Raw genomic sequence first — 20,651 nt, 5'->3', positions numbered from 1 at the left:
TATACGTGTGTATATATATATATATATATATATATTATATATATTTAATGTCGGATGTTATGTACCCTTTAGCGTTATTCGTATTTATTGTACATGCCATGTAAATGTCTATTTATTGTATCTGTCATATGTAAGAGTTTAAATAGGAAATTGCTCATGTTGAGCTAAGTTGGACTATTTTAAGTGCCTCCTTGCGTGGAGTATTGTATGTATTAAAAAAAAAAAAAAAATTATATATTTTTTGAGTAAATGGTCCGGGACGACTCATTTGGAATAAACATGGACCCGACCCATATTTAGTGCCTCTTATATGCTGTATTTTTAGTTTAATGATATTATTATATTTTCTGTATTTATTAAAATTTTCTAATGGTTGGGGACAACCATATTAAAAGGAAGGGAGAATGTAAGGGACACAAAGGAGTGTCTGTAAGTGTACAGATATATGCGTGTATATATATATTTAATGTCGGTTGTTATATACCCTTTCCGTTTAATGTTATTCGTATTTATTGTACATGCCATGTAAATGTCTATTTATTGTATCTATTATATGTATTTAACATTAGACACTGTTATATATGTAGGGGAAGTGTGGTACCTTAGTTTGCCCACTAGATGGGGTTAGAGATGCTCAACTTGTTAATAGTTAAAGTAGGAGGGGCTAACAGCTGTTAAGCCAGGAAGCATCTGGAATTTGAATCGGTTGGGCGGGAGGACCCTGACAGGGATCTTGGCTACGTAACGTTAAAGTCGAGTGCCCAGTCATTCAGAAGGGAGTAACATCAGGAGAAGTGCTGACAGTGCAGAATTAGCGGGTCTGCAGTTGCCAGAAGAACACTAAGCAGTACGGGCAGGTCACTTAGAGAATGTGGCGGCTTATTTCATCTGTGGATATTCTTGAGATTGGGGCTAAACGGTTAAGAGAGTCCCCTACTGGAGTAAGACTAAGCAGAGTTGATGCTGAAAGACCGGAGACCACGGTCCATGCCGGAAGCGAGCTTAGTGGGAGAGAGGGAAAGACTGGGACAGAGGAGAAAATGTCCATTGCCAACCCTGATGCTGGAGTGAATAGGTATGTGCTGTGTAAAGGAAACAGTAAAGTTGATTGTTCAAGTATTGAACAGGACTGTGACTCTGTTTGTTTCACATCGTCTGAGGAGAATGTGCAGCGCATAACTGAGGGGGAGCTGGAGAAAGCGACAGGTACACTGACAGAAAACTGTCATGTCTATGTAAGGGGAGGCCACTACTCCGTTGCCCCGGAGTCCTCGGCCACGACTACGGTCCTGGCTGAACCTTGCACTAACATGTGAAAAATCTGCAGTAAATTTGATAAGTTTTTAGTTTTATAGCTGATCAATGATGCAAGTCAGAGGAATATTCTTAGAGCCAAGGATTTCCATAGTGTAATAGGTTACAAAATATTGTTTGAATTTTGAGATCTTCAGTTGTTACAACTTGTAAAATGACTGAAGAACGAGAGGTTAGATACCGCTGGTTAAAGAAAAGCTGTCACTTGCCATAAATATGTTTGTTTTTTTTTACCTGGTGTAAATGCTGCTGTTCTCCTGAAGTTTTTTTTTAGTTCTTGCTCCTCTCTGTTCCTGATATATGCATGGGAGGAACATATATGAGCTGACAACATTTGAATTTTCACACGTCTTTTCCATAGCTATAAGCAGGGGGTGCTGTCGGCCCATCCAATGCAGCAGTCATAGGTGTGGCAGTCATAGGTGTGTCCCTGATGATTCCATTCCCCCCCCACCCGGAACTGGAGTCGGCTGCTCTCTATGCCTCTATGGCTCAGAAAATCAATCAATAGTATTCATGTCATATGATCACACTACTGACGATCCGTTCCATCGCCTCCGAGGCGTGGTGAACTCCGGTCTTGTAAGCACTGCCCTGGAACTAAAGAGACTGATGATTTATTGCAATTACTGGGGGGGGTGTTAAGAAGACATGAGAAGCAAGACAGACACAGCATTGGAGCGGACTAGTTGTATAGAGTGGGGGTGTAGGATTGGTGAGGACACAGTATATGGAGTGGAGATTGGTGCCGACAGTATATGGAGTGGGAGTTTAGGAATTGGTGCAAAGCATATCGAGTGGGGCTGTTGGGATTTGTGTGGGCACAATATGTGGAGTGGGGATTGGTGCGGACACTGTATGTGGAGTGAGGATTGGTGCGGCACAGTATGAGAAGTGAGGATTGTGTGGGTGCAGTATGAGGGGCGGGTGGGATTGGTGCAGACACACTATAAAGAATGGGGGTATTAGTGCAGACACAATATGAGGAATGGGGGATTAGTGAGAACACAGTATGAGGAGTGGGGATGTTTGTGTGTACACAGTATAAGGAGTAGAGATGAGCAAACCTTTTAAGGTTTGGTTCGGTTAAATTAGCTGAACATTTCGACGTGCGCCGAACAGTTTGACGAATGTATCCAAACCCCATTAAATTCAATGGGAGGCCAAATCAAACATATACACAACTCCTTTAGGGGTGACAAAACGCTTCCCAAACAGCTAAAATTAGGGGCAGACACCATGAAAAGTGGCATCAATTAACCCAAAGTAGAAATTTGCAAATAGCACAGCAGCAGTCAGCAATGGTCCATGCATGAGGTATCAGGGTCAGGGCTAGCATTTACAGCTTTGAATTGAGTTGAAGTTTCAATGAGGACCTGATGGTTAATGGAGCAGTGTAAGCCTTCTTTTCTGGGAGCCCTGATACCTCATGCAACACCTCCAATTTTTTGTCCAGCCACACTAAGATAGCTCAAACATAATTTTCATTCAGTATTATTGGTAGAAAAATGTAAGGACAGTGAAAGTAACACAGGTATTTGATTGATCAATTGACCCATAGTAGAACCTTTTATAATGGCAAAGAAGCAGTCAGTCATGGGCAATGCATGAGGTATCAGAGTATGGGCCAGCAAATACAGCTTAGAATTGAAGTTTCAATGAGTACCTGGTGGTTAAAGAAGCGGTGTAAGCCTTCTTTGCCTTGAGCCCTGAAACCTCATGTGTGGTGCCCCTGAGGGTTCAGTCACCACAGAGGTACTGCACCTCCTCCTGAGGTGTGGTGCCCCACCATCCAGGAAAGGTGGAGACACCTGACCACGCTCCAACACCTGCATCCCACACAACATAACAGTGTAGCAAAGCACCCTTTGGTGGCTCCCTGCTTGGAACACGAAGCGTGCTGGGAGGCGGGTGGAGTTTAGTTGGCACCAAAAAAGCGGGAGGAGTTTAGGATTGGGTCAGTCTGACAGAGTCAGTCTGTGAGAGGAGATCCCCGGAGTGGGATGGATGAAGGAAGTGTTGCAGCCGACCTCTGTGACCTTGGTCCGCTGGCACAGGAAAGGAACACTAATAGAAAGTCTGACTCTCCATAAGAAGGAAAGGAATAGTATGGAATGTGAGGAGAAGAAGAGAACTAAGGATTAGGGTTAGCGGAGAACCCTTCCCAAGTTCTAAGTGCAAGGCCGGGGTCCGGTCCCCGAGGCTGTATGGATTCCAATGGTCCTGCAGCAGACATCAGAGGAATAGAAGATGTCACCACTTTATTCCCACACCAGACTTGGGGACAGAACAGCAATGTGAGTGAGCCGGGACTAGGTAGTAAGGAGTCCCGAAGCAGGCTACAGCTGTCTGCCGTACAAGTAGTGTTCATAGGAACATCTGACAGGAGGAACTCCAGTGTAACTCAGTACTGTGAGTACTTCACTAAAGGCGCAATAAGGGAGACGTTCAGAAAAGGCACATGTTGGCGGAGTGTTGGAAAGGAGTACATCATCTTGCCTGGAAGTTGGCTGAGCTCCTGACCCGGAGGACATGGCACGGATGCGGGCTCTTGTGCCACAACAGACTGTGAGTAAAGCTTTGGAACTACATGCCCTGGTGTCCTCCACTTATTCCTGTGTCAACCTGCTCAGAACTGCTACATCCTCCTGCGCCTGACACTACACCATCTACGTGTCACTTCACCTACTCTGCCCTGGGACTACAGCCCTGCCTGTGGAGGGCTATAACATCATTGCTGCACCACACCATCTGTCCCAGAGGATCTGTCTGCAGCATCGGCTTTACATCTTCATTGCCGAACACCACAGGTGGCGTCACGACTCATTCATTCACACTGAACATTTCCCTTTTACAATGGGCGCCCAGGGCCAAGGGCCGGGTCCCAGCTGCCGTGACATCTCCCATTGAAGCTCATCGGGCCCGGTACCGAGCACCCGGCCAGCCCTGGGAGGGCAACCCAACTTGGCGTCACGAACAGGATGACGAAGCCCGGTGCCACCGGGTTCTGTGTGCCTAAGATTTATTGGACTTAAAGATTGCTGATAATGTGCAGAATAACCAAATTGATAGACTGTAAGATGGACTCTAAAAATGGCCGCCGGCACGGAGAAGAAGGGTGTGACAACATGGGAGGTCCTAAGAAAATACCACGAACTGTCCTGGGCCTCCGCTGCCTGAACTTCTATGCAACTGCAACATGGCCCACCTCCCGAGGGGTTCGTATACTGGCTTGGTATGGAGGAGTGGGAAGGAGACGCCGCCCTCTGAAGGAGGAGCGAGAGCCGGTGGCAGGAAAAGAGTCCAGACAGGAAGAAGAAAAAGGAGAGACCGCCATGATGGAAGAAGGAGGGAGGCCCGAAGAACGCAAGGAGGTTGAGTTGAACCTCCCCGACGCATTGGTTGAAGGCTCCGATCCGACTTCCAAGATGGACCGCCAGCAGCTGGAGGCCGAGATCACCCAGCTGACAAACCATCTACGGCTGAGGCAGGAGGTGCTCTGGATGATGAACTGGCAGCATGCCCGGGAGGGGCCTACACCATCGGCACCTCCATTCCCGGTACCCTTCCCATTGGTACCCGCTGTCGCTGCTGCCATACCAGTACCTTCACCTATGGTACCTGCCGCTGCTGCACAGGACTTCCCTCAGGCAGCACTCATGGAACCGACGGCTGCTGCAATGTTACCGGCAGCACCTGTTTCCACCGCCACGCTGCAAATACCGCTGGTCGTGGCCTGCCAGGAGGAGTTCTCCGAGGGCTGGGGAGCTGAAGCAGAGGAAGTAGAGCCCCAACCTGGACTTGACGCGGCTGCGCAGGCCCCACCGGAGCCCCCTGTGGACCCAGAGCCGCCATCTGCTCCGCCACCGTCTCCAGTCATCACCGCTGCCACCGGCTATTGCCCGATGCCTCCACCGAAGCCGAGACAACACCGCCAGGAGGCCTCAGGTACGTCCGCTGCCCCAGCACCTGGGAAGGCCTCGGGGTGTACAGCTGCTGCAGCGTCCGGACAGGTCATGCTGGACCTTGTCTGGGACCGGGACTCTGAGCCCTGGGGGGAAACATCTGAGCCCCTAGCGGTAGTACCCTTGTCCACAGTGGGAAGAAGTCGATCCCAGGAAGAGGAGGAAGATACAGTGGCCAAATGTCAGGAGACCATCTGCCAGCTGGCAGCCGAGCAGAGGAAACGTGAGCAGAGAAGGCTGGCTGTGCTGGGCCCTGATCTGGACCGGAAGGAAAAGGTACGTGCTGGTCACTTTGGTCCCCGGGACTCAACCAGATGGGGACAGGTCCTCAATGTGAATCATGAGCGGGGGTATGGTTTCATCGCAGACCCCAAGCGGATCAGTGACCTCTTCTTTAGTAGGAGGGATATGGAGTCACACCTCCGGAAGGGACACCCTGCCAGAGACTTGCAACCGGGGGAATATGTTACTTTTACCCGGCATGAGGGGTTGCGTGGCTGGTATGCCATAAATATATGCCGAATCCCCGAAGATTTCATTGTGGCCTACAAAAAGAAGAACACCTATGTCCCACCAGCAGGAATACCTCCCACTGTAGTGATCACACCTGCCAAGGTCAGACAGGCTACATCCACCCCTGTTAGCCACCCTATGGTAAAGGTAGTTGCCCCCGCTGTACCTCAGGCAGCAATTGCACCAGCTGCCACCACCTCGTCCTATGTGAACCCACAAGCAGGAAGAGGATGCCCACAAGTTCTTCCCTGGAAGCAGCCCAAGTCATCAGCTTCCAGCACCCCAGGAGGGGAACACCAACTCTAAAGATCACTAACTAACTCTGTTACCCAGGAGGGTATTTGCACCATTGTGCCTGTTTTTCTATTTTTCGATTTTTGCTATCATGATGTTTCCCTGTTGATTCCAGTTTTTGTTGCCCAGTTTTATTGGCAGCATTTTTCTTACTGAACTGTGGAGATCATGGACACTGAATGATCCAGAACTGTAATGTATATAGTTGCACTTCTTTAGGTGCCCTTTCTTGGTTTCACATAAGTATTTTAAGAATAAGGACATTTCAAGACATCTTGGCTGGATCAATGTCTATATTGCACTTATTAATAATGCTTAGCATTTTTGATAGAAAAAATTAAATAGTGAATGTTTTATAGAGTTTAGACTAATGCTAATATTTGAATAAAGATTTAAAATTTACAGGTGATGAACCAGGCATCAGCAGTTGTCACTTAAGGTTAATAATAGAAAGTATAAAATGTGAAAGAAGAGATGATGAAGAAATGTGTTAATGATAATACTTGAAGTGGTAGTGAGTTACTGCCAATAGCACTTTTGAATTAGATACTGTATTAGGACATAGATAGTTAGTTAAAAATTGTTTGCAACGTTCAAGAATGAGTGCCTCCCACATTGGGAAGTTTAGATAAGAACTGTTTATTTAGCATTACAAAAATTTTGCATGTTCCTGTATTTGTCCATCTTTGCTTCTTTCGCAGCCCGTTGACATGTTGTGTTTAACGGGGGGGTATGTGGCACCTCTGAGGGTTCATTCGACACAGAGGTACTGCACCTCCTCCTAAGCTGTGGTGCCCCACCATCCAGGTAAGGTGGAGACACCTGACCACACTCCAACACCTGCATCCCACACAACATAGTAGTGTAGCAAAGCACCCTTTGGTGGCTCCCTGCTTGGAACACGAAGCGTGCTGGGAGGCGAGTGGAGTTTAGTTTGCACCAAAAGAGCGGGAGGAGTTTAGGATTGGGTTAGTCTGACAGAGTCAGTCTGTGAGAGGAGATCCCCGGAGTGGGATGGATGAAGGAAGTGCTGCAGCCGACCTCAGTGACCTTGGTCCGCTGGCACAGGAAAGGAACACTAATAGAAAGCCTGACTCTCCATAAGAAGGAAAGGATTAGTACGGAATGTGAGGAGAAGAAGAGAACTAAGGATTAGGGTTAGAGGAGAACCCTTCCCAAGTTCTAAGTGCAAGGCCGGGGTCCGGTCCCCGAGGTTGTATGGATACTTATGGTCCTGCAGCAGACACCGGAGGAATAGAAGTTGTCACCACTTTATTCCCACACCAGACTTGGGGGCAGAACAGCAACGTGAGTGAGCCAGGACTAGGTAGTAAGGAGTCCCCGAAGCAGGCTACAGATGTCTGCCGTACAAGTAGAGTTCATAGGAACATCTGACAGGAGGAACTCCAGTGTAACTCAGTACTGTGAGTACTTCACTAAAGGTGCAAAAAGGGAGACGTTCAGAAAAGGCACATGTTGACGGAGTGTTGGAAAGGAGTACTTCAGCTTGCTTGGAAGTTGGCTGAGCTCCTGACCCGGAGGATATGGCACGGATGCGGACTCTTGTGCCACAACAGACTGTGAGTAAAGCTTTGGAACTACATGCCCTGGTGTCCTCCACTTATTCCTGCATCAACCTGCTCAGCACTGCTACATCCCCTTGCGCCTGACACTACACCATCTACGTGTCACTTCACCTACTCTGCCCTGGGACTACAGCCCTGCCTGTGGAGGGCTATAACATCATTGCTGCACCACACCATCTGTCCCAGAGGATCTGTCTGCAGCATCGGCTTTACATCTTCATTGCCGAACACCACAGGTGGCGTCACGACTCATTCATTCACACTGAACATTTCCCTTTTACAATGGGCGCCCAGGGCCACGGGCCGGGTCCCAGCTGCCGTGACATCTCCAACTGAAGCTCATCGGGCCCGGTACTGAGTACCCCTCCAGCCCTGGGAGGGCGACCCACATGCAGCACCTCCAATTTTATTATTTTGCCAGCCACACTCAGATGGCACAGACATCAGTTTCATACAGTACTATTAGTAGAAAAATATAATGAAAGTAGCCCAGGTAGTTGAGTGAAAATAAGTGCAGGCCTGCCGGTCAAGGAGCCCTATTTCTTCAGGCAACACACATGAAGGAGACCCAACTTGAATTCTCCATATTTCAAAAAATTATTGTTATACACCACAAAAGTGGCATCAATTTTCAAGGATTAAAAATAATATAGTAGGTCTCTCACACACCTAGTACTACAGGCAACCCACCAGATGGAGACCCAACTTTGAGGCTCCACATTTCAAAAAAATGTTTGTAACGTCAGGAGCAGAAGCCACAGCAGGCACAGAAGCCACAGACTGCAATAGCGTGACATCAATGCATCACTCTAAAAACGACACCATCGCCTAGTCTGCACAGTCTGCAACTGGGGTGCAAAAGTCCTTAGAGATTCATGACTTGTTCATTTTGATGAAAGTTAGGCGGTCTACACTTTCAGGAAACAGCTATATGCACTTATCTGTCAGGACACCACCAGCAGCGCTGATAACACGTGAGAGAATGCTTGCTGCCGGGCATGACAAAACCTCCAAGGCGTGAGAGGTGAACTCAGTGCACTCTTCCATTTTTTAAATTCAAAATGCAAAAGGGTACAGACTAGTGATGAGCAAATAGTGAAATATTCGGATTCAGGAAAATCGGCACAAATAATTTCTAACATGTATATAACTCAAAATAAATAAATAAAAAATATACATCTTTTTTAGCATATGTTCACATGGAGAGTATTGGCTTTACTTTTTGCTTTAACATTTGTGAGGGCTCTCAGTCCTGTATTTGGGAGGTCACTTCCTCAGTCCAAATTATTAGCTAGATATTGGAATACATATTTGCCAGCACTTTACCATGCCAGCAAAAGCATGCCCATTTGAGTTTTGGTTCTTCACCCGCCACCACCATCATGTCCACCATCATGTCATTATGAGGCCCTCACTTTAAATATTGTTGGAATCTGTCCTACTTAAAGATGGAAGGAGAAGATCTGCTACCCAGCAATGAGAGTTACAGACAAGCAGTGAGGGCCATTCTGTACATAGCAACCACAACTCGTCTGGATATCACAGTCACAGTTACATAAAGAAGAATTCAAGCTTGGCCATGAAAAGATTTGCATACTGTGTGGAGCCATTTTACTTCCCATAGCTGTGCCGTCCCTTGACACTCTCAATGCAGGAATGAATGTGTCGCATGGATTTATGTCTTTTTACATCAATTAAGGAATTTGCTCCTAAGATCTGGTGGGTGCATCACACCACACATTACCAGACCCCAGTCAGAGGACAATAAAACTTTCACTCCTTATCTATGAACTGGTCCAATATTTATGTTTATCCCTCTCTCAAATAATGATAGTTCTGCTTCACGTCACTTTTCTTATCTATTGCATTTTTTCTGTGCTCTGTTGTGCATAAATATGTGATTCTTCAGATTTTGTATTAGTCAGTGCCTGATGAAGAGACCTGAGTAGTCTCGAAAGCTTGCAGTGTGTTACCATCTTTTCAGTTAGCCATTAAAAGGTATCAACCACTGAGGACTCTCAATTCTGAATATTTTACAGTCACAGTTGGAATTATTATTATTATTTACTATTATAGCGCCATTTATTCCATGGAGCTTTACATGTGAGGAGGGGTATACATAATACATACAAGTACAGTAATCTTAAACTATACAAGTCACGACTGGTACAGGATGAGAGAGGACCCTGCCTGCGAGGGCTCACAATCTACAAGGGATGGGTGAGGATACAGTAGGCGAGGGTAGAGCTGGTCATGCAGCGGTTTGGTGGATTGGTGGTTACTGCAGGTTGCAGGCTTGTCTAAAGAGGTAGGTCTTCAGGTTCTTTTTGAAGGTGTCCATGGTAGGCGAGAGTCTGATATGTTGTGGTAGAGAGTTCCAGAGTAGGGGGATGCGTGGGAGAAGTCTTGTATGCGATTGTGGGCAGAGGAGATAAGAGGGGAGTACAGGAGGAGATCTTGTGAGGATCAGCGGTTTCGTGCAGGTAAGTATCAGGAGACGAGGTCACAGATGTATGGAGGACTCAGGTTGTGGATGGCTTTGTATGTCATGGTTAGGGTTTTGAACTGGAGTCTTTGGGTAATGGGGAGCCAGTGCAGGGATTGACAAAGGGGAGAGGCCGGGGAATAGCGGGGGACAGGTGGATTAGTCGGGCAGCAGAGTTTAGAATAGATTGGAGGGGTGCGAGAGTGTTAGAGGGGAGGCCACAGAGCAGGAGGTTGCAGTAGTCAAGGTGGGAGATGATAAAGGCATGGACTAGGGTTTTTGCAGATTTTTGGTTGAGGAGAGTGTACGGATCTGTGAAATATTTTTGAGTTGAAGTTGGCAGGAAGTGGAAAGGGCTTGGATATGTGGTTTGAAAGAGAGATCAGTGTCAAGGATAACCCCGAGGCAGCGAGCTTGTGGGACTGGAGAGAGTGGGCAGCTGTTTACTTTAATCGATAGGTCCATTTGGGGGGTCACGTGAGATGGGGGAAAGATGATTAATTCTGTTTTGTCCATAATAAGTTTCAGAAATCTAGCGGAGAAGAAGGATGAAATAGCAGACAGACATTGAGGGATTCTGTTTAGTAGGGAGGTGATACTGTGTCTGGTCCAGAGATGTAGATCTGTGTGTCATCAGCATAGAGGTGATACTGAAAGCCATGAGACTCTATGAGCTGTCCAAGGCCGAAGGTGTAAATGGAGAAGAGCAGGGGTCCTAGGACTGAACCTTGCGGGACTGCGACAGATAGGGGGCTCAGTGAGGAGTTGGTGTGCGAGTGGGAGACGCTGAATGTCCGGTCTGTTAGGTATGACGCAAACCAAGATAGGGCCAAGTCTGTGATACCAAGAGATGAGAGGGTCTGTAGTAATAGGGAATGGTCCACTGTGTCAAAGGCAGAGGACAGGTCCAGGAGGAGGAGGACAGAGTAGTGTTGCTTGGCCAGTGCGACTAGTAGGTCATTGGTGACCTTAGTTAGGACAGTTTCAGTGGAGCGGTGTGGCCAGAAGCCTGATTGCAATCGGTCAAGGAGGGAGCAAGAAGAGAGGTGGGAGGACAGTTCAAGATGGACGTGTTGTTCCAGTAGTTTTGAGGCATAGGGGAGAAGTGATATAGGGCGATAGCTACATACAGAGGATGGGTCAAGAGAGGGCTTTTTGAGGATAGGTGTGATTGAGGCATGTTTAAAGCTGGAGGGGAAAACACCAGTTGTTAGTGATAGGTTGAACAGGTGGGTTAGGGTTGGGATGAAGACTGTGGTGAGATTTGGGATGAAGTGGGATGGGATTGGGTCAAGTGCACAGGTAGTGAGATGTGATCTTGGGAGTAGAGTGGAGAGTTGATCTTCTGTAATGGTGGAGAAGTTGGTTTTGGAGGAGGAGGGCAGGGCAGTTAAGAGGAAGGGCACTGGGGGTTGTTGACCAAAACTGTCTCTGATGTTATCTGATGAATTCTTTGCCGACGTGTATGCAAGTCACGCCAAAGAGACTGGAATACAATTAAGAGACTTCTTCAACATCTTAAAGAAACTCAAAGGCTAAATCTTAAGATATTTGCATCAGGAGATCTCACTCTCAGAGGTTATGTGGATGCAGATTGGGCTGGAGATTCATGTAATCGGAAATCAACAAGTGGTTACTTGTTCAAGTTAGGAGAAAATTCAATTTCTTGGTCTAGCAGAAAACAAGTGTCAGTCACATTATCTTCTACAGAAGCAGAATATATGTCTGCTGCTTATGCAAGTCAAAAAGTAATTTGGTTGAAACAACTTTTGGAAGATTTCAACAAGCCATTAGCTCAACCAACAGTTATCTATGAGGACAACCAATGATGCATTAAACTTACCAGCAGTGAGAAGATTAGTGCAAGGACTAAGCACATTGATGTAAAACATCACCACTTACGTGACTTAATGGAACGTGGTGTACTCAAGTTTTTTAATTGCGAGTCTGATAAGATGATAGCCGATGGTATGACAAAGCCATTATGAAGAGCCAAGTTTGTGGACTTCAGAACCACAATGAGACTAACAGTATAAGTAGTTGTTGAGTGGAGGTGTTGGAATATGTTTGGTGCAACAACTCCATTCCTGACTAAGAGTGTTTAGTTGCTAGATTCGTATGCTGTTTATAAAGTTAGAACATAAAAAACTCCCAGAGGCTCACACAGGGAGAGCATGTGACTGTATTTCCTGTTTTTCTTGTGTCTGTGTATGAGAGAAGCAGCCTGCTATAGATGATGCACAGATAGAGACACACAAATGATTTATTCCTGATCTATGAAGCTTATCATATATTGTTCCTGATTGTTCATGAATAAAGAAGCTTTGTTGTCACACGTTTGGAGAGTATCCTAAATAGTCCACTGCCAACAGGTTATGGGCCCAGAGTGACCCAGAACCCCAGAGTAAGACAGCAACAGAAGCCCAAAGCAAAAGCAGCACAGAGCAACAGAGAAGATGTCCACTAGCAGCAATCCTGTCAAATTCTCGGTGCCAAGCCTCACTAGCCAGAACTACAAGCCCTGGAAATTCAAGGTGAAGATGCTGCTCATAAGAGAAGGTACATGGAAATATACTCAGGAGCAAGTGCCTCATCTATTACCAGATGATTGGCTAGAGAAGGACCTGAAAGCACAAAGCGTGATCTCCCTCAGTGTAGATGATAATCAGATTGTGCATATATGCAAGTGAGCAACTGCAAAGGAGATGTGGGGTGAGTTACAGAGAGTGCATGAAAGGTCAAATCTCAGCAATAAGCTTTATCTCATGAGAAAGCTGTATCAGTCTAAGCTAAGTAATGGACAGAATATGCAGGACTATATAAGAAACACCCTAGAGATTGTGGATCATCTCAGGGTTATTGGAGAAGATATTAAAGATTTTCATGTTGCTGCAATGCAATTATGTGGTCTTCCAGAGAGTTATGACACATTTGTGACTGCACTAGATGCACAGCTAGATGACGAACTGACACTAGAATATGTTAAAGGCAAACTTGTGGATGAATTCAAGAGAAAAATGCAGCATGTAAGCAGCAGTAATATATCCAGAGCAGAAACAGCATTAAAGACACAAGATTTCCCTAAATATAAGAGCAATCTAAGAGAAACTCGTGAATGTTTTGTCTGTAAAAAGCCCGGCCACTTTAAATAGACTCACAGAATGGTAGAAATGGAAGGGACTTCCTGGGTCATCTGATGCAACCCCCTGCTCAAAGCAGGATTCACTAAATTAGGCAGATGTCTGTCCAGCCTCTGTTTGAAGACTTCCATTGAATGAGAAATCACCACCTCTCGTGGCAGCCTGTACCACCATATGTTTGGTGCAACAACTCCATTCCTGTCTATGAGTGTTTAGTTGCTAGATTTGTATGCTGTTTATAAAGTTAGAACAAAAAAATTCCCAGAGGCTCACACAGGGACAGCATATGACTGTATTTCCTGTTTTTCCTGTGTCTGTGTATGATAGAAGCAGCCTGCTGTAGATAATGCACAGATAGAGACACACAAATGATTTATTCCTGAACTATTAAGCTTATCATATATTGTTCCTAAATAAAGAAGCTCTGTGGTCACACACTTGGAGAGTATCCTTAATAATCCACTGCTAACAAATTTTCAGAGAGCCAGCAGGTGTCGTGAAACCTGAATTTTGTGAGCTCCACAGTTCATTTTCGCCTCCGGATCCTAATGGAGCCACTCTCATAGCGGGTGAAGCCGCTGTGAGGTGAATATAATACAGGAGTTCGGGGAGCTGTCATGAACATGTACAAGCCTCATTTTAAAAGGAAGCAGCCTCCTAAAAGGGAAAGAGTCAGGAATGGCATTGATCAATCTGCACAAGCCTACGCACTTCTTCTGGAAACTACCCAACAGGGCAGAATTTCTCTTTTGCATGGTTTTGAGCGACAATGGAGTAATTACAGGATATTTCCCAGAGAGTGACGAGGTGTGTATTACTCAGGTGACAAGCAGTGCTACAGAGCTCAGGTAAAGGCCTTAGCGTGTCAATGGCCATGTTTCAATATGTATAAAGCTGCGGCCTGACTAAGTCTGTGGTGTATTAACCCAGCCTCTTACACCTGCTAAAAATGTACAGAAGCTGGCCAATGCCAAATGCCCCACCACCATTTTTTTACCCAAATTTAGAAAATTTAAGGGAAGCAACAGTTTAATAAAGAGACACAAGTCTCATTTAGAAGTCTGGAAAAGCCAGCAATGGTCTTTGTCCAGCATCGGACAATGTAAAGTGCTAATGAATATGTATTCCCTATATAACTAACAACTTGTGAACAAGATATCGTATTTTTCGGATTATAAGCCGCTCCGGTTTATAAGACGCACCCAAAATTTTGAGGAGAAAAACAGTAAATTTTCTTTTTTTTAATAAAACGGTGGTGCTTCTTATAATCCATGCGTCTTATTGCTTACCAGGGGTGGTGACTGCAGTGAATCGGGGTCCCAGGGTCGCTGCTGGAGGAGGCAGGAGTGGGGTGATGCTGCAGGCCACAGGCTGAGATGAGGGGGCGTCCGATGTGCAGTGCGCCCCTGTAGGTGTCCGGTGCTGCGGATGTGGCACCCTAGGAGTCCAGTTGCCACAGTGGCATTGCCTCCCTCACAGGGAGTAATGTCATGCCTGGAAGCAAGGAGGGGTCCCCTTACCAAGTGTCAGTAGGAGAGCAGTCGAGCAGAAACTCTGGAGTGTAGCTGTGATTAAACTCGCCCCGGAGCTAGGAGCCAGATACCGGAGTCCGTGGTTGCGCGGGTACTGAAGTCCCGGCAGCTAAATCCAGAGGGCAGAGGACTGCAGGTCTTCTGGCCCAATCTAATACCTGGTGACGCAGCAGCATACCAGAGCCTGGAGCCGACATAAAGGAGCGGCTTGTTTCTGGCGCAAAAATGTAAGCAGTTCGTCTTTGTTTGATGGCTTGTGACTATCCATCATCCTCTTGATTACATTCCAGAGATTTTCAATGGGGTTCAGGTTTGGAGAATGGGCTGTCCATGACAGGTTTTTGATGTGGTGGTCTCTTAATTTTTGCCAGAGCTCTATATATGCAGCTTGTTTGAAAATGTTACCCACACATCCCTTTATAAAGGGCAAATTCGACATAATAATTCTGTTAGCATATGCCATATACTGCTCAAATATGCAGCATCCCAGTAGGTGGGTGGAATCTGTGTCTCAGGGTGAAACTACAGGCCCTTCCCCTGTGTTACGTCTTACCCAATCTGCTCCAGAAACAGTGTAAAAGACTGGTGGCAAGCATGCCAAGATGCATGAAAGCTGGTTTTAAAAATCATGGTTATTCCACAAAATATTGATTTCAGATCTCTACCTGAGTTAAAACATTAGTATTGTTGTTTCTAAATGATTATTAACTTGTTTTCTTTGCATTATTTGAGGTCTGAAAACACTGGGGGGTTTTTGACCATTTTTCTTTGTCAGAAAAAAATGCTTAATTTATTGCTTGGTAATTCAGAGCCATGTTGTCAGAAGTTTATAGACTAAAAGAACAATTTATATTTTACTCAAAAATATACTGTGAGAATCATGTGGGAATAGTGGATGAGGGCAGGTATATCTCGCCCAGATACCTTTCCTATGTGGCCTAGTCTGGTCAGTATCACACCTGGTTACTAATGAATAATGGGAGGCGGATATAAAAGGATGCCAGGTGGTTGTGTGAGTGTCTCAGCCTGGGAACACAGAGAGCCTGTCTGTGTGAGAGACACGTGAGTGGAAGCTGTGCCCACTGCAGCTGTGGTTTGGCTGGACGGGAGAAGCCCGCCAGTTGGTAGTTAGGTTGTCCATTGTTTAGTTGTTTAGTTAATAAACCTGACCCAGTGTCAGTTATACCCGAATCCCGGCTGTGCACCTGAGTTTCATGCTGAACGCACGTGACCTTTGACCCCAGCAAAGGCGATCCCGGAGTGATTTATCACATTGTGGTGGAGAGCGCGGGCATCACGTTGGAAGCATGAACATGGAGGATGTGGTGAAAGCGCTGGTACAGTCCACTGCCGTCCAGCAAGAAGCTAATCGGGTGATGATGGCCCAGCTGAAGGAGTTGGTGGACATGACAGCTACCGATCATTCACTTCTCCAGCAGGTGGCGCAGCGCCTGGCAAGCTTACCTGAGGTTAACCTGGAAGCCGAGTCGAGAATGATTCACGTGAGTCGGTACTGGCAGAAGATGACGACCGAAGATGACGTCAAGGCATACCTGACCACATTTGAACGGACGGCGGTGCGAGAAAAATGGCCGAAGGCACGATGGGCCGGCCTGATTGCCCCGTTTCTTTCCGGTGAGGCCCAAAAGGCTTATTATGACTTAGAACCTGAAGCCGCACAGGACTTTGACAAACTGAAAGCCGAGATCTTGGCCCGGCTGGGAGTGACGACCGCTGTCCGTGCACAGAGAGTGCATCAATGGACTTATCAGCCGGATAAACCTCCACGGTCACAGATGTTCGACCTGATCCACGTGACGAAGAAGTGGCTACAACCCGAGGTGTTGACAGCGCCAGAGATAATCCAGAGAGTCGTCATGGACAAGTACCTGAGAGCTCTACCGCCAGCCCTGAGGAAGTGGGTAAGCCATGGAAATCCTACGACGGCAGATGAACTGGTGGATCTGGTTGAACGTTACTCCGTGGCGGAAGGACTCCGAGACGACGCTACCCCACCTCGGTCTTCATCATCTCCACGTGGAACCGGTAAGACTGTTCCAGGGAGTAGGGGAGAAGGAAAAATCCCTAAGACAGTGGGGGAGGAAAACGGGACTGCCCGCACTGCGAGGCCGAGAGTAACGAACTATGGTCTAAGCAAGGGGCCCGTTAGGTGTTTCCGCTGCCAAGAGATGGGACACATTGCTGCGAACTGTCCGGTCACTACTGAACCCATGCAGTGCGATGTCACAGACCGCATGTCTATGGTTGCACGGGTAGTGAGTGTGAATGCCGGTCAAAAGGATGTGGAAAAACACTTGTGTGATTTAACTGTTGATGGCAAAAATGTGGTGGCATTGTTAGACTCGGGAAGTGTGACGACTCTGGTGAAGGCCAGTCTGGTGTCAGCCCCGACTGGACCATCAGACAAATTTTCTGTAACGTGTGTGTATGGAGACACCTGTTCGTACCTCACCACGGTCATATGCATTACTACTTCCTATGGGTCTGTGCAACATAAAGTGGGACTGGTCCCTGCGTTATTGCATGATGTTATCTTGGGCCGGGATTTTCCCCACTTCTGGCAAATGTGGGAGAATCAGTTGATGCCCTCGGGTAATAGTGTACATGATTCTTCTTCCAGGGCGCGTGTGGGTCCCGAACCCCTGGAAGAGGTCTCCCCGGAAGACTCGGGGGAAGAGTCTGCTGGAATTGACCTGTAGTTCCCGTTTTCAGTCATGGCGGGTGATACAGAGGAGACCAGGGAAGAGGAGGAGGCCGACAGCCATCCACCTCCCCGTTTGCCGGATTTGGAAGTTCAGAAAGATGACTTCCAAAGCGAGCAAATAAAGGATCCTACCCTTTCTCAGGCTAGGACAAATGTAAAAGTTATAAATGGGGTACCCGTAGAACCTGGCTCTAGGCTGGCATATCCTTACATGGTCCTGGAGAATGATTTACTATATCAGATAGAGAAAAAGGGGGAAGACACAGTGCAACTATTAGTCGTGCCAAAACCCTACCGGCGGCAGGTGCTGGACCTGGCCCACGGACATGTAATGGGAGGTCACCTGGGTGTCCAGAAAACCACCGAAAGGGTATTACACTGTTTTGTTTGGCCAGGCATGCATCACGATATTCGTGTATATTGTGAGTCTTGTCCCGACTGCCAAGCCTCTGCGCCTAAGCCTCGGTTCTGTAGCCCTTTGGTACCCCTACCTATTATTGAGGTCCCGTTTGAGAGGATTGCGATGGATTTAGATGGGCCCCTTCCACGGTCTGCACGTGGACACCAACATATCCTGGTCATCTTGGATTATGCCACTCGCTACCCGGAGGCCATCCCTTTGCGTAACACGGCCACCAAGACGATTGCCAAGGAACTGGTGCATGTGTTTAGTCGGGTCTGTATACCAAAACAGATACTCACCGACCAGGGGACTCCCTTTATGTCCAGGGTAATGAAGGACCTCTGCCGGTTGTTACAAATCAAACCGTTACGCACATCCGTGTATCACCCTCAAACAGACGGGTTGGTCAAACGGTTCAATAAAACTCTGAAGCAGATGCTGAGAAAGGCGATAGACAAGGATGGGAAGAACTGGGACTATTTACTTCCGTATTTGCTTTTTGCCATCAGGGAAGTGCCCCAGTCTTCCACGGGGTTCTCGCCTTTCGAGTTATTGTACGCCCGACGTCTTCACAGACTGTTAGACGTCGCCAAAGAATCCTGGGAGGGTCAGGTCACTCCGTTTATAACGGTGATAGATCACGTATCCCAAATGCAGGACCGTATTGCGGCTGTTATGCCTATCGTCAAAGAACACATGATGCAGGCTCAGGGAGCCCAAAAAATAATCTATGATAGGGGCGCCAAGATCCGTACGTTTGCACCCGGAGATAGGGTGTTGATCCTGGTCCCCACGGTGGACAGTAAGTTCCTAGCAAAGTGGCAGGGCCCCTTTGAGATTAAGGAAAGAGTTGATGAAGTAAACTACAAAGTATACCAGGCAGGTAAACGGAAACCTGAACAGGTTTATCATGTAAATCTGATAAAACCCTGGAAAGATCGGTCTGCCTTGTCAGCGGAGCTGGCCCGTCCCGTCTGCTCGCATACCGTACCGGAGGTACGGGTTGCAGAGACTCTCTCGGAGCGGCAAAAGACTGAGGTCAGGCAGTTTCTACTTCACAACCAAAAGTTTTTCTCAGAAAAACCCGGGCAGACTACGCTAATGAAACATGACATCGCAACGGAACCTGGTGTCACAGTTCACGTGAAACCCTACAGAATTCAGGAAGCGCGCCGTGAAGCCGTTTCCCGAGAATTGAAGGCAATGTTAGAGTTAGGTATCATTGAGGAATCGCACAGTGCTTGGTCCAGCCCGATTGTGTTAATTCCTAAACCGGACGGCACAATCCGGTTCTGCAATGACTTCAGGAAACTGAATGCGGTCTCAAAATTTGATGCCTACCCTATGCCCCGGGTCTACGAGTTAATAGATCGGTTAGGAAAAGCCCGGTATATTACGACCCTAGACCTAACAAAGGGGTATTGGCAGATCCCTCTGGCGGAGGCTGCCAGAGAAAAGACAGCATTTGCTACGCCGGAAGGTCTATTTCAGTATGTGTATATGCCACTTGGACTGCACGGAGCACCGGCGACCTTCCAGTGACTGATGGATCGCGTACTGAGGCCACATAGGCAGTACGCTTCGGCCTATTTGGATGACATTGTCATTTACAGCTTGGACTGGGAGACTCATCTCCAGAAAGTACAAGCTGTGATTGACGACCTGTGGGAGGCAGGTCTAACCGCGAACCCCAAGAAATGTCACATCGGGCTAGAAGAAGCCCGGTATTTGGGGTATGTAATTGGGAGGGGTGTTATGATTGAGTCACCGTAGGAGGCAGACACAAAAATAGAAGCTACGTCCAGAAAACCAGAGAAGTTGGCAACTATCAGATTGAAGACCCCTGAACCTATCAACACAACTAGCAGTAGCCGTGGGGGGTTCCTACGATGCCCTAGACCCCTCGATCACAGCCGGAGCGCTAAATAACCTAAAGACAGAAAAGGAAATCTAAACTGCCCCAGAGCAGACCCCAAAGTAAAAGGCAGCCCCCAACATATAATGATGGTGAAGCAAGATGAAAAAACACTCACACAGATAGAAAGATAGGCTGAGCAAACGATGGGGCCCAAGCTAACTAAACAGAAAAGGAAAGGAAGGTTGCTGTCTGCAATCTGCCAAAACCCTATCAAAGACATACGCCAACAAGCTGATGTGAAAAAGACCCTGAAGCAGCTAGGCTTCAAAAACTAAATCAGCACTCAGGTATTTTCAGAAGACAGAGCTAAAGGAATTCAGCACACCCCAGCAGGGAATGGCAGAAATCCAGAAAAACAAAGCAAAACAAAGTCAAAGCACCAATGCAAAAAGCCGAGCAGAAAACTTAGCTTTAGAGGAGCAGGAATTCAGACTGGTCTCCAAGGATCCCACAGAGAAATCACCCGCAGGGCAGAAGGGCGTCGGCAGCCTTATATCCAGTCAGTAACTCCACTCAGCCAGTCATCATCATCAGACTCAGGTGTTTGATAATCAGGCTCACTACCTTTCTTTACCAGAAGAGGGAGTTCCTCGGGCCTCAGTAGTGAAGGGGAAAATGAACTCACAACAGTACCTCCCTCTTGAGGAGGGGTCACCAAACCCTCAACCACGCCACCAGGGCGATCAGGGTGAGCCCGATGAAAGGCACGCACCAATCTTTTGGCATGAATATCAGAGGCAGAGACCCAGAAATTATCCTCCTGACCATAACCCTTC

Source organism: Dendrobates tinctorius, unplaced genomic scaffold (assembly GCF_039654945.1).
Source record: "Dendrobates tinctorius isolate UK_male_01 unplaced genomic scaffold, ASM3965494v1 ptg000075l, whole genome shotgun sequence".
Taxonomy (NCBI): domain Eukaryota; kingdom Metazoa; phylum Chordata; class Amphibia; order Anura; family Dendrobatidae; genus Dendrobates; species Dendrobates tinctorius.
This window is presented reverse-complemented; position numbering follows the sequence as displayed.